Source organism: Myotis davidii, unplaced genomic scaffold (assembly GCF_000327345.1).
Source record: "Myotis davidii unplaced genomic scaffold, ASM32734v1 scaffold524, whole genome shotgun sequence".
NCBI classification, from domain to species: domain Eukaryota; kingdom Metazoa; phylum Chordata; class Mammalia; order Chiroptera; family Vespertilionidae; genus Myotis; species Myotis davidii.
In genome coordinates this window covers 378,208-387,657 of record NW_006299263.1, presented here as the reverse complement: position 1 = coordinate 387,657, position 9,450 = coordinate 378,208, and the positions used below count along the sequence as shown (strand labels likewise).

General features: G+C 46.8%; 1 protein-coding gene across 2 annotated transcripts in view; it reads left to right on the top strand.

Moving 5' to 3' along the window:
- Window positions 1-4,832: 4,832 nt before the first annotated feature.
- Window positions 4,833-9,450, top strand: part of ZNF395 (zinc finger protein 395) — a 27,845-nt gene continuing 23,227 nt past the window's right edge. The window contains exon 1 of one of the 2 annotated variants that reach the window (XM_015571158.1): window positions 4,833-4,943. The gene's annotated coding sequence lies outside the window, so the exon portion shown is untranslated. The remainder of the gene's footprint in view (window positions 4,944-9,450) is intronic. The other variant, XM_015571159.1, reaches the window with a different exon arrangement.

The window sequence follows — 9,450 nt, the reverse complement described above, 5'->3', positions numbered from 1 at the left end:
CCTGTAGGCCTATCCAGACAGGAGGGAGCCTGAGCCTGTGCATTGAGCATGTGTCCCCTGGTGGTCAGTGTGCATCATAGCAACCAGTCAACCGGTCGTTCGGTTGCTTAGGCTTTTATATATATAGATGGAGTGCTTTCACTGCCCTAAAAACCTCTGTGCTCTGCCTGTTCATGCCAACATCACCCCAAGCCCCTAGCAACCACTGACCTTTTTTACTGTCTGGACAGTTTTGCTTTTCCACAGTGTTACATAGTTGGGATTACAGAGTATGCAGCCTTTTTAGTTTGGCTTCTTTCACTTAGTAATACGCATTTAAGCTTCCTTCGTTGCTTCTCATGGCTTTTTTAGTGCTGAATAATATCCCGTTGCCTGAATGTACCGCAGTTTATCCTAAATTTACCTACTAAAGGACATCTTGGTTACTTCCAAGTTTTTGCAATTATTATGAATAAAGCTACTATGAACATCTGGGTGCAGGTTTTTGTGTGGACATAAGTTTCCAAATTTTTGAGTAGATACCAGCAAGTGCTGTTGCTGGATTGTATGGTAAGAGTATGTCTAGTTTTATAAGAAACTGCCAAACTGTCTTCCAAAGAGGCTGTACCATTTTGTGTTCCTACCAACAGTGAATGAGTTTCTGTTGCTTCACATCCTCACCAGCATTTGGTGTTGTCACAGTGTTCTGGATTTTGGTCATTCTAACAGGTGTTTAGTGGTATCTTCTTTTAATTTGCATTCCCATAATGACATGTGATGACATCTTTTCTTCTACTTTTTTTTTTTTTTTGCCATCTGTAGGTCTTCTTTGGTGAGGTGTCTGTTAAGGTCTTTGGCCAATTTTTTAATCTTATTATCGTTTTAAGAGTTCTTTGTATATTATGGCTAATAGTCCTTCACCAGCTGTATCTTTTGCACATATTTTCTCCTAGTCTGGGTTGTCTTTTCTTTCTCTTAAACACTGCTATTTTAAAAACATTTTGTTGTTCAAGGACAGGATGGGGAAAAGTAGATGCTTCATTCAGTGACATACCTTGAGTACCTACCTGCTTTGTTTTTTTTTTGTTTTTAAATATATATTTTAAATGTTTTCAGAGAGGAAGGGAGAGGGAGAGAGAGATAGAAACATCAGTGATGAGAGAGAATCACTGATCGGCTGCCTCCTGCATGCCCAACACTGGGGATCAAGGTTGCAATGCAGGCATGTGCCCTGACTGAGAATCGAACAGTGACCTCCTGGTTCATAAGTTAATTCTCAAGCACTGAGCCACGGCTGCTGGGCTGTCCCTACCTGCTTTGTGTCACACACAGGATGAGGCACTGGAGTCACAAAATAAGACAGTTCTTGATCTGAAATTGATAATCAAATTGAAAGGGGCAGACCCACAGGTGAACAGACAGGCACAGTGTAACAACCCTGGTAGCACTCCACACATGCTGAGGAGGGGCAGATCATGTGGGAAAAAAGTTCTGAGATAGTTTTATGTTTGTGAGATTAATGTGAGCCCTAAGTGGGAGGAGGCATTTACAAGTTGAATCCAGTTCTCAACTGGATCAGGAATTCATCCATCCAGTCACGGGATCTAGTTTTAATAACCTCTGCTGGTCATGTGACATTCGGACCACTCGGGAGCCATGATTTAAAAGAAACACGAACCAGCAAGACTATCCACAGGAAGGCGACCGGGCTGGTGTAGAATCAGGAATGACTGCAGTGTACTCATGGGGTGGGCATGTGATCGAGCTTTCAAGTATTTCCATGGTTATCAAGCATAGGAAAGGGTAGACTTGCTCATGTCTGCTCCTGCTGTTGGAATTTGACCGATGGATAGAACAATGGCTTGATCCTCTCTAGCTTCAGATTCCTCATCTGTAGAATGATGACACTGAAGTTAGTGAGCTTTAAGGTTCCTTTGAACCCCAACGACTAGGAGGGCAGGTTTCAGTTCAGTGTGAAACAGGGTTTTCCAGCTGACAGAGCTGCCCAGCAATGGAAATGTTTGCCCATAGAAGAGTGAACTTCTCATTATTGGAGGAATCCAAGTTGGGTTGAATGCTGTTGAGTAAAAATACTGTAGAAGAGAAGGGCACGAATTAGGCCGACCTCCAAAATCCTTTCCAATCTTCAGGGCCAGGCCATTAGGTGATTTGTCACAGCTGAATGAGAATATGGATGAGGGTCTCTACCTGTAGTTGCATAGTATCTGAGTCAATAGCATCATGTCAGTTCTTTTAAAAATGTTTATAAATGGGTCCCAGCATTCTCGAGAGACCCTTCTACAGTCACTTTCGAGAACTATTCCAAGACGGGGCAGGACTCAGTTTGTGGGCACAGGGCTGCTGAAAATGGAATTTGGTCTTTAGGAAAGCGAAAAGGTTGGGGCTTGGGTAGAAATGGAAAATAATAATAAATAAAATAGATGGATACATAAAAGACTAATAATGTGTGTATCGGCCAGTTCTAGCAGGAAAATGAATTAACCAAGATGAGGCCCTTCAATTGAATGATAGGTGCTCTGTTTGGCTTTTGGGGACCTGGGAGTGCCCTTGACCATCTCCTTTCAATGCCCAACACCACAGATTTATATCACCAGGCGTAGCCCTGTAAATGCCATCCTGATACCTGGGAAGAGACCGGGCCTTAGGATCGCTCTGTAGGTTTAGCGACAAAGAAGAAAAGAGATGGATACATTTAAAGTAACTTTTGTGTGGGATTTCCCAGAATATGTGTGTGTGTGTGTGCATGTATATACTTTATATCAGACAATAAGTTTGTGGTTTAAGCTAAAAATTTTTCATTTTTATTATATATAGCTTACATGTAGAACATTTGATTAGTTTAATATTGCCTAAAGTTTACTGAAATTTATGGTTGATTTAGAACCCACCCTGATTATTTAACATTTTTAGATTTTCTTCCTTGTATTTTTGGAGTACCTTTTTTGCTGGAGCGGGCACTGCCAGGGCAAAATCACATAGCAAACATTTCCCAGAGAGCTCTGCAGGGAGAAGAGAGGCTTATCTCAGCTTCGGAGAGCATCACAAGATGATTTCTGTCTCCACGCGATCCAGGCTCACACTTTAGCATTTGAAAAAAAATCAGTATTTGGCAAGAAAGTGCTCTCTGTTCACATGGAGTAAAGTAGTTTTGGGGTGCACAGCTTAGGGAGTGACAGGCTTAGAGGCTTATAAAATACAGGCAGACCTTGGTCATTTATAACTAAAGTTGGAAACCTGTGCCTCGGTGACAAAGGGCCCAGTTTTCCTTTATCTCAGTATCATTGGGGCCCCACACAGTGTGTGGCACATCAGCTCTGCTTGTGGAATTGCTATGAATTGGTTCCCTGGGCCACATAGACTGGATATGGGAAAATCGTACACTACCCCGTGCTTTAAAAATATTTTTTAAAGCAAAATACAATGAGGAATAATAACAGTTCTCAGCCCGTTTTGTCCTTTGAGTATTGGGAAGTCATGAAAACACTTTTAGGAAAAACAACCACACTCGGGCGGCTGTTTTTCAAAGTGCAGGGGGGATGAGAAGCTCCCTCTCCTCTTTCTATTTTTCTTCTGCTGCTGAAAATGAATTGCTCCTGGTGCGCCGTTCTTAAATTCATGTGTCCTCTATCCATTTTAATCTTGTTATCTATTTTTATGGCCACTGTCGCCATGGTGCTCTGTGCTCTTTACATAGCATAACAGGGATTTCAGAAGTCTGATAGAGCAGCTCAAAGTTCTGCTGCAGCTGGCAGAGAAACAGCGTTTCAGTAGCTCTATTTTTTTTTTTTTAAATTGAGGTATAATTTGCATACAGTGGAATGCTCAGATCTTAAGTGTGCTGGTTAATCAGTTTTGACAAATGCATTTCGAGACAGAACATTTTCATCACCCCAGAAATGTTCCTTGTGACTATTTCTAGATTAACCCCACCCCCAACCCCCACCCCCATCAGAAGGACCACAGCTCTGATTTCTATCACCTCAGGTTAGTTTTGCCAATTAGGTTCTTAAGATTCAAATTTTGTGTTTCTGGGGACTTGATACAGAGTGCTTTGAAGAGATGGAGGGGGTGTGTGTGCTTAAAAATCAGTATCCTATGCCCTGGCCAGTTTGCTTAGTGGTTAGAGCATTGGCCTGTGGACCTAATGGCTGTGGGTTCGATCCCCAGCCCTAGGCGGGGTCCATGGGGGAGGCAACCAATCGATACGTCTCTCTCATATAGATGTTTCTCTCTCCCTCTCCCTCCCCTTCTCCCCTTCCTCCCTTCCTTCCACTCTTTCTAAAAATCAAGGGGAAAAGTATGTTCCGGTGAGGATTAACAACAAAAACAACAACAAAAAATCAGTACCCTGTATGGTTAGGTAGTCCTGGTGAGTCAGGAATATTTTGGAGCCTGTCTAATGGGGTATTCAAATTTTTCTCAGTGTCCGCAGGATCCAGATTAATATGAGGCACAAGTGTGATTGGGCGAGGGCTGCCATTATTGGCGTGTGTGTGTGTGTGAGTGTGTGTGTTTGTTGTGTTGGAGAGCTGGAATCCTCAGCCAGAGAATTGGAATGATTCCTAGGACATCCCCTTGGATTACCCAGAAGCCCCCAACACACTTTCTCCCTTTTTCCTGCCTCTTCCTTGAACTAGCACATAAGTTACAGAGTTGGGCTTGTCATATTGAAACAAGATCCGTGTTGCAAAGCCTGCATGCTTTGCACTGCTGAGCTGTCAGCCTCCTGGGGAAGCATGTGCCCCCAGACATATTACTGAAATGTATTGAACTGGGTCAGTTCCTTTCTTTTTTTAAAGTTAAATGAAATTTTGTTACACAGCGACTAAATGAACAAACACCTTCTTCACAGGAAAACAAGGCAGACCTTCCAGAGCAAACGGAATCTTCCTTGACAACCACTCCTAATCCAGCCCTTCCCCAGAGGTCAGCCGCTGTTTCAGGTTTGCTGGTATTTTTCAAATGCTTTACATACTTGCAGTTAAACCCATAGAGCTTTAAAAAAGAGACGTGCTTTGCACGGCACGTCCTGTCCCCCCTGCCCCGCCCCACAAGGGCACCTCTTGGTGATTGCTTCCAATCCTTAGGTAGGTCTTCTTGATTCTGGGTAACTCTTGGATGGCCTTTCTTGGAACCAGAAGGTGACACTGTTGTTCAGCCTTCCTCTAACTCAGTGGTTCCCAACCTTCCTAATGCCGCGACCCCTTTAATACAGTTCCTCATGTTGTGGTGACCCCAGCCATAAAATTATTTTCGTTGCTACTTCATAACTGTAATTTTGCTTCTGTTATGAATCGTAATGTAAATATCTGCTATGCAGGATGTATTTTCATTGTTACAAATTGAACATAATTAAAGCATAGTAAGTAATAATAGAAACAGTATGTAATTATATATGTGTTTTCAGATGGTCTTAGGCGACCCCCGTGAAAGGGTTGTTCGACCCCCAAAGGAGTCGCAACCCATAGGTTGAGAACCACTGCTCTAACTGGTAGACATGTAAGGTTATTTCTAAATCCTCTGCTGTTACAAATGTTACAGTCAACTTGGCTGCACTTGCCTCTTGGTAACACAGGTGAGTGTTTCTCTAGGGTAGACACCGAGAAAGGGGAGTTGCTGTGTCATAGGGCACTTGAATTTTAAATCCTATTGAAGACGCATGGCAAGGTGAGTGCCTCGCTTAGACTTCATGTAGGCCAGGCCACGCTGGAAGCATGCTCAGAATGAAGCAATTGTTTCCTAAGGCTAGCGCAGGGTTTAGCGTGTGCTAGGTGTGTGCCCTCCCCACTAGGAGTTAGCACTGGTGGCCTAGAAGGGTTGGGCCCCATAGTTACTTCTGTCTGGTCCCTCGGAGGACTTTGGCCTGCATGTTGGTTGTGGTGTGCAGAGGGTTTGCAGGGTGGACGGGCAGCCCGTTGTGGACTGCGGGGTAAATTCTAAGTCCAGTTCACTCCCTAGCCGGAGACCTTCAACACATCTGCGTTCCCTCTCTGTGCCGCTGTAGAATACGGGGTGCCTTATCCTTCAGTGCTCAAGCCCAGGGCGAGGTGTTTGGGAGCATTTTAGTGTTCTTAGAAATCAAAAAAATCTAAAACAGTGTCAAATACTTGAACAGTTTCATTTGATGGGCAGGAGGATAGCATGTGTCTCTGGATTTACACTTCTGGGCATCATCTCTAGATCTCTGAGAACTCCTGGAAAACATAAAAATGCTTCGTATCAGGCCAAGCACACGCCAAGGGAGGGCTTGGCTGTGTCCCTCTTGAAGGGCACGCGCTGCTGCCACCGGTCACCGAGCCGGCGAGAGGCAGAACCCTCGTGCAGCCTTCATTACTTCCGGGGCATTCGTCTTCAGATCCCTCACACAGATGCGAATGACAATAGTTCTGGATCTGACCCCTGGGAAACCCCAGCGTTGCATTCAAGCAACTGCCCAAACCCAGGCATGCATTTATATTGCCTGCTTCTGGGGTACGGAGGAGAGAGACTCGAGGGTGTGAGCAGGCGCTCCCTCCTCTGTCATTTCAGGATTTGGTCACGGAGTTAGCGCCCCACCTTATCTCTCCCATTTGCTAGGTTCTCACAGGACTCTGCTGGCCTTGATCCCTCTGGCGGCTCTGGCATGCCCTCCCCCTCTCACAGCCCATTTCGGTGACTGTCTTCTGTTTTTACAACTCACTTTTATGGTTGGTCAGGCGTCCAGTGTTCCCAGGGTGGAGAGTGCTCTAATTTTACCGGGGCCGGGCGGCAGTGTGCTGCTTTTTGTTTTCAGTACTTTTGCAGTGGTGCCGGACACAATGATTGTCTGTTTGTTTGTTTTCGCCCCTCTGGCCACGTAGGATGGCAGTCTGATCTCCGGTGGCGTAGAGGTCCCTTTCCTGGATTCTGACCGTTGCACAGAGCTCTTCGTGATTTCGATTTTTTTTTTCTTCCTTAAATGTATTGCACTGCCCTTGTCAGTGTTAAATTGTACTGGCTGGTTTCCCCTCCACTTACTTATACAGAGTCTTCCCTGTAATCATTCCTTAAGTTTGGCTCATCACTATGCAGAGTTTGGTGCCTTTTCTTTGTTTGTCTTTTGCTGACATTTATTGCGCACTCTGTGCCAGGCACAGTGCTTAGTGCCCGAGGGGCACTTTTTCATTCTTCCCCAGGGTCCTCTCTCCGAGGAGTCGCATCGCTAGGAAGAGGAGCTTGATGGCTCTTACAGACCAAGGCACGGTTACAGGGAATCGCACGGCCTGGCGACACCCTCACATTATCCGGTGGAGAAGGAGCTGCTGTCTTTCCCATTGTAGAGGCGGGGAAACTGAGGCACAGGGCGGTGAAGGAGTTGGCCCAAGGTCACATGATTGGGAAGTTAGGGCTCCTTGGCCGCCCTGAGATATTTGGGAAAGTGTGAGATAAGAATAACCGTAGCCCTGCTCCTGGGGGAGCCCCCTGCTTGATGCTTGGCTGTTGTAATGTCCGTTTCATTTCCTTTCCGTGCCCAAACCACCACCGCCACATTGACCTCCACATGACTCAGGTTTCTACTAACAAGGAGCCTTTAAGCTCACTCTGTCACTTTCTAGCTGTGTGGCCCTGGGAACATTACTCAGCCCCTCTAGGTCTCAGTTTCCTCATCTGCAAAATGGAGAAGAAGATGATGATGATGTTACTGTGAGGGACGACGTAGGATAAAAGTCTGAAGTGCTTCGCCAGTGACTGGCACGTGCGTCTTTGATAAGCGACAGGTGCTAGGACATCCCCAAAGGAACCGGATCTTTGGGAGGCAGGGGATTACATCGTCTCCTTGTCCGCTCGCTCTTTGGCCGTTCTAATGAGCAGTTAGATGTGGTTGTGTTGCTTGAGATCATGCCACTGCCTTTGTCCTCAGAAGATTCCAGTCTCCCGCTGGCCCTGAACTGTGTGCGTGCAGCCCGCCTGCCGGCCTGATGTTGGTGAGAGTCATGTGGAGCCGCCTCCTTGACCATCCTCGCGGCGGGCAGGGCCTCACCAGCGCTGGGCAGCCACGGCCTGTGCGTCTGGGCCTATGAGCGCCTGTGTCATCCCTCCCGTCTCTCAGACCGCAGGAGCGAGAGCCGTGGTCTCTGTGACGGAGCCACGGTTACTCTGTCACTTTGGCTTAGAACAGCCTCACCAGTGAGCACGCTCATCAGAGCTGCCACCCTGGCCACTTAAGGAGAAACATCCGAGAGCGGACACCCCGATGTCTTGAGCTCAGACAGGAGCAGCGACTCGGTCAGTCTGTGTCCCCACCCCCTGTTCCATCTTTGAACGCATCCTCGTCCCCACAATGACTGGGGCGCGAAGGTTCTCTAAGTGGCCTCCACAGAAGGGTACCTCCTTCGTGGGCTGTGCCTTAGGCGAAGCCCCCCCCCCTCCCCCACGGGGCTCATTTTTCACTGTGTATGTAAAAGACCTTCCTTTATGGGGCCTATAGTCTCTCTACTTTGGCTGATTTTGTCTTTTCTGGGGGAAATGTGTCTGCCTCCCTGGCCCTCCCAGTCACCCAGCAGATTTTTTAAAAATTCATAACACATTTCCACTTGGTTAGCGTACGTCAGGCACTTCACACTTTCACATGCACAAGGATCTAACTGGACGAGCTGAATCCTGAAAACGGTCTTTCTATCAGGCTCCGGTGTCCGATTGCTGGATGTTTGCATTTTCCTGAAAGAAGCGGATTCTGATTCATTCATCTGATGCGAAAGCGCAAACATCTGGATGTCGCTCTGGAGGATAGTAAGTGCTTTCATCAACAAGTGCTGGAGGTAGGACCCAGGTGGGAGCTCAGTGAGGCCTGAGGCTCTTTCAGGGTCTGCAGCTTAGGCTTCTAAACTATTCAGTTCCAGTTCATCAGCAGAGCCTGCCACGTGGGTTGAGTATCAGCAGATTTTTTAAAACGCCGGTGTTTGTGTTCCCTGGTGCTCTTTCTGGGGAGTTGGTGCGAAATTGTTTCCTGTGTGGGTCTGTACCGGTGTGGCCCAGGGCTGGATCCGGGATACCTGGAACAGCACACCTGGAACCAGGACCCGAGTCTGTAAGCAGCATGAGAGGTCGGTCACAGAGGCTGGCCAGGCTCCGCCTCAGAGAGGTTTGACAATCCTGGGCAGGGCACCAAGACTGAGATTTGGGCTCAGGAGAGAAGAACAGGATTGGAACGTGTCTGCTGAGGATGAAATGAGGAGCTAGGGCAGTGATGGCGAACCTTCTGAGCTCTGTGTGTCAGCATTTTGAAAAACCCTAACTTAACTCTGGTGCTGTGTCACATATAGAAATTGATATTTGCAACCATAGTAAAACTAAGACTTATATTTTTGATATTTATTTTATATATTTAAACTAGAGGCCCGGTGCACAAAAATTTGTGCACTCAGGGGGAGGAGGGGTCTCTCAGCCTGGCCTGTGCCCTCTCGCAATCTGGCTTAGGCCTGCTCCCCGGGG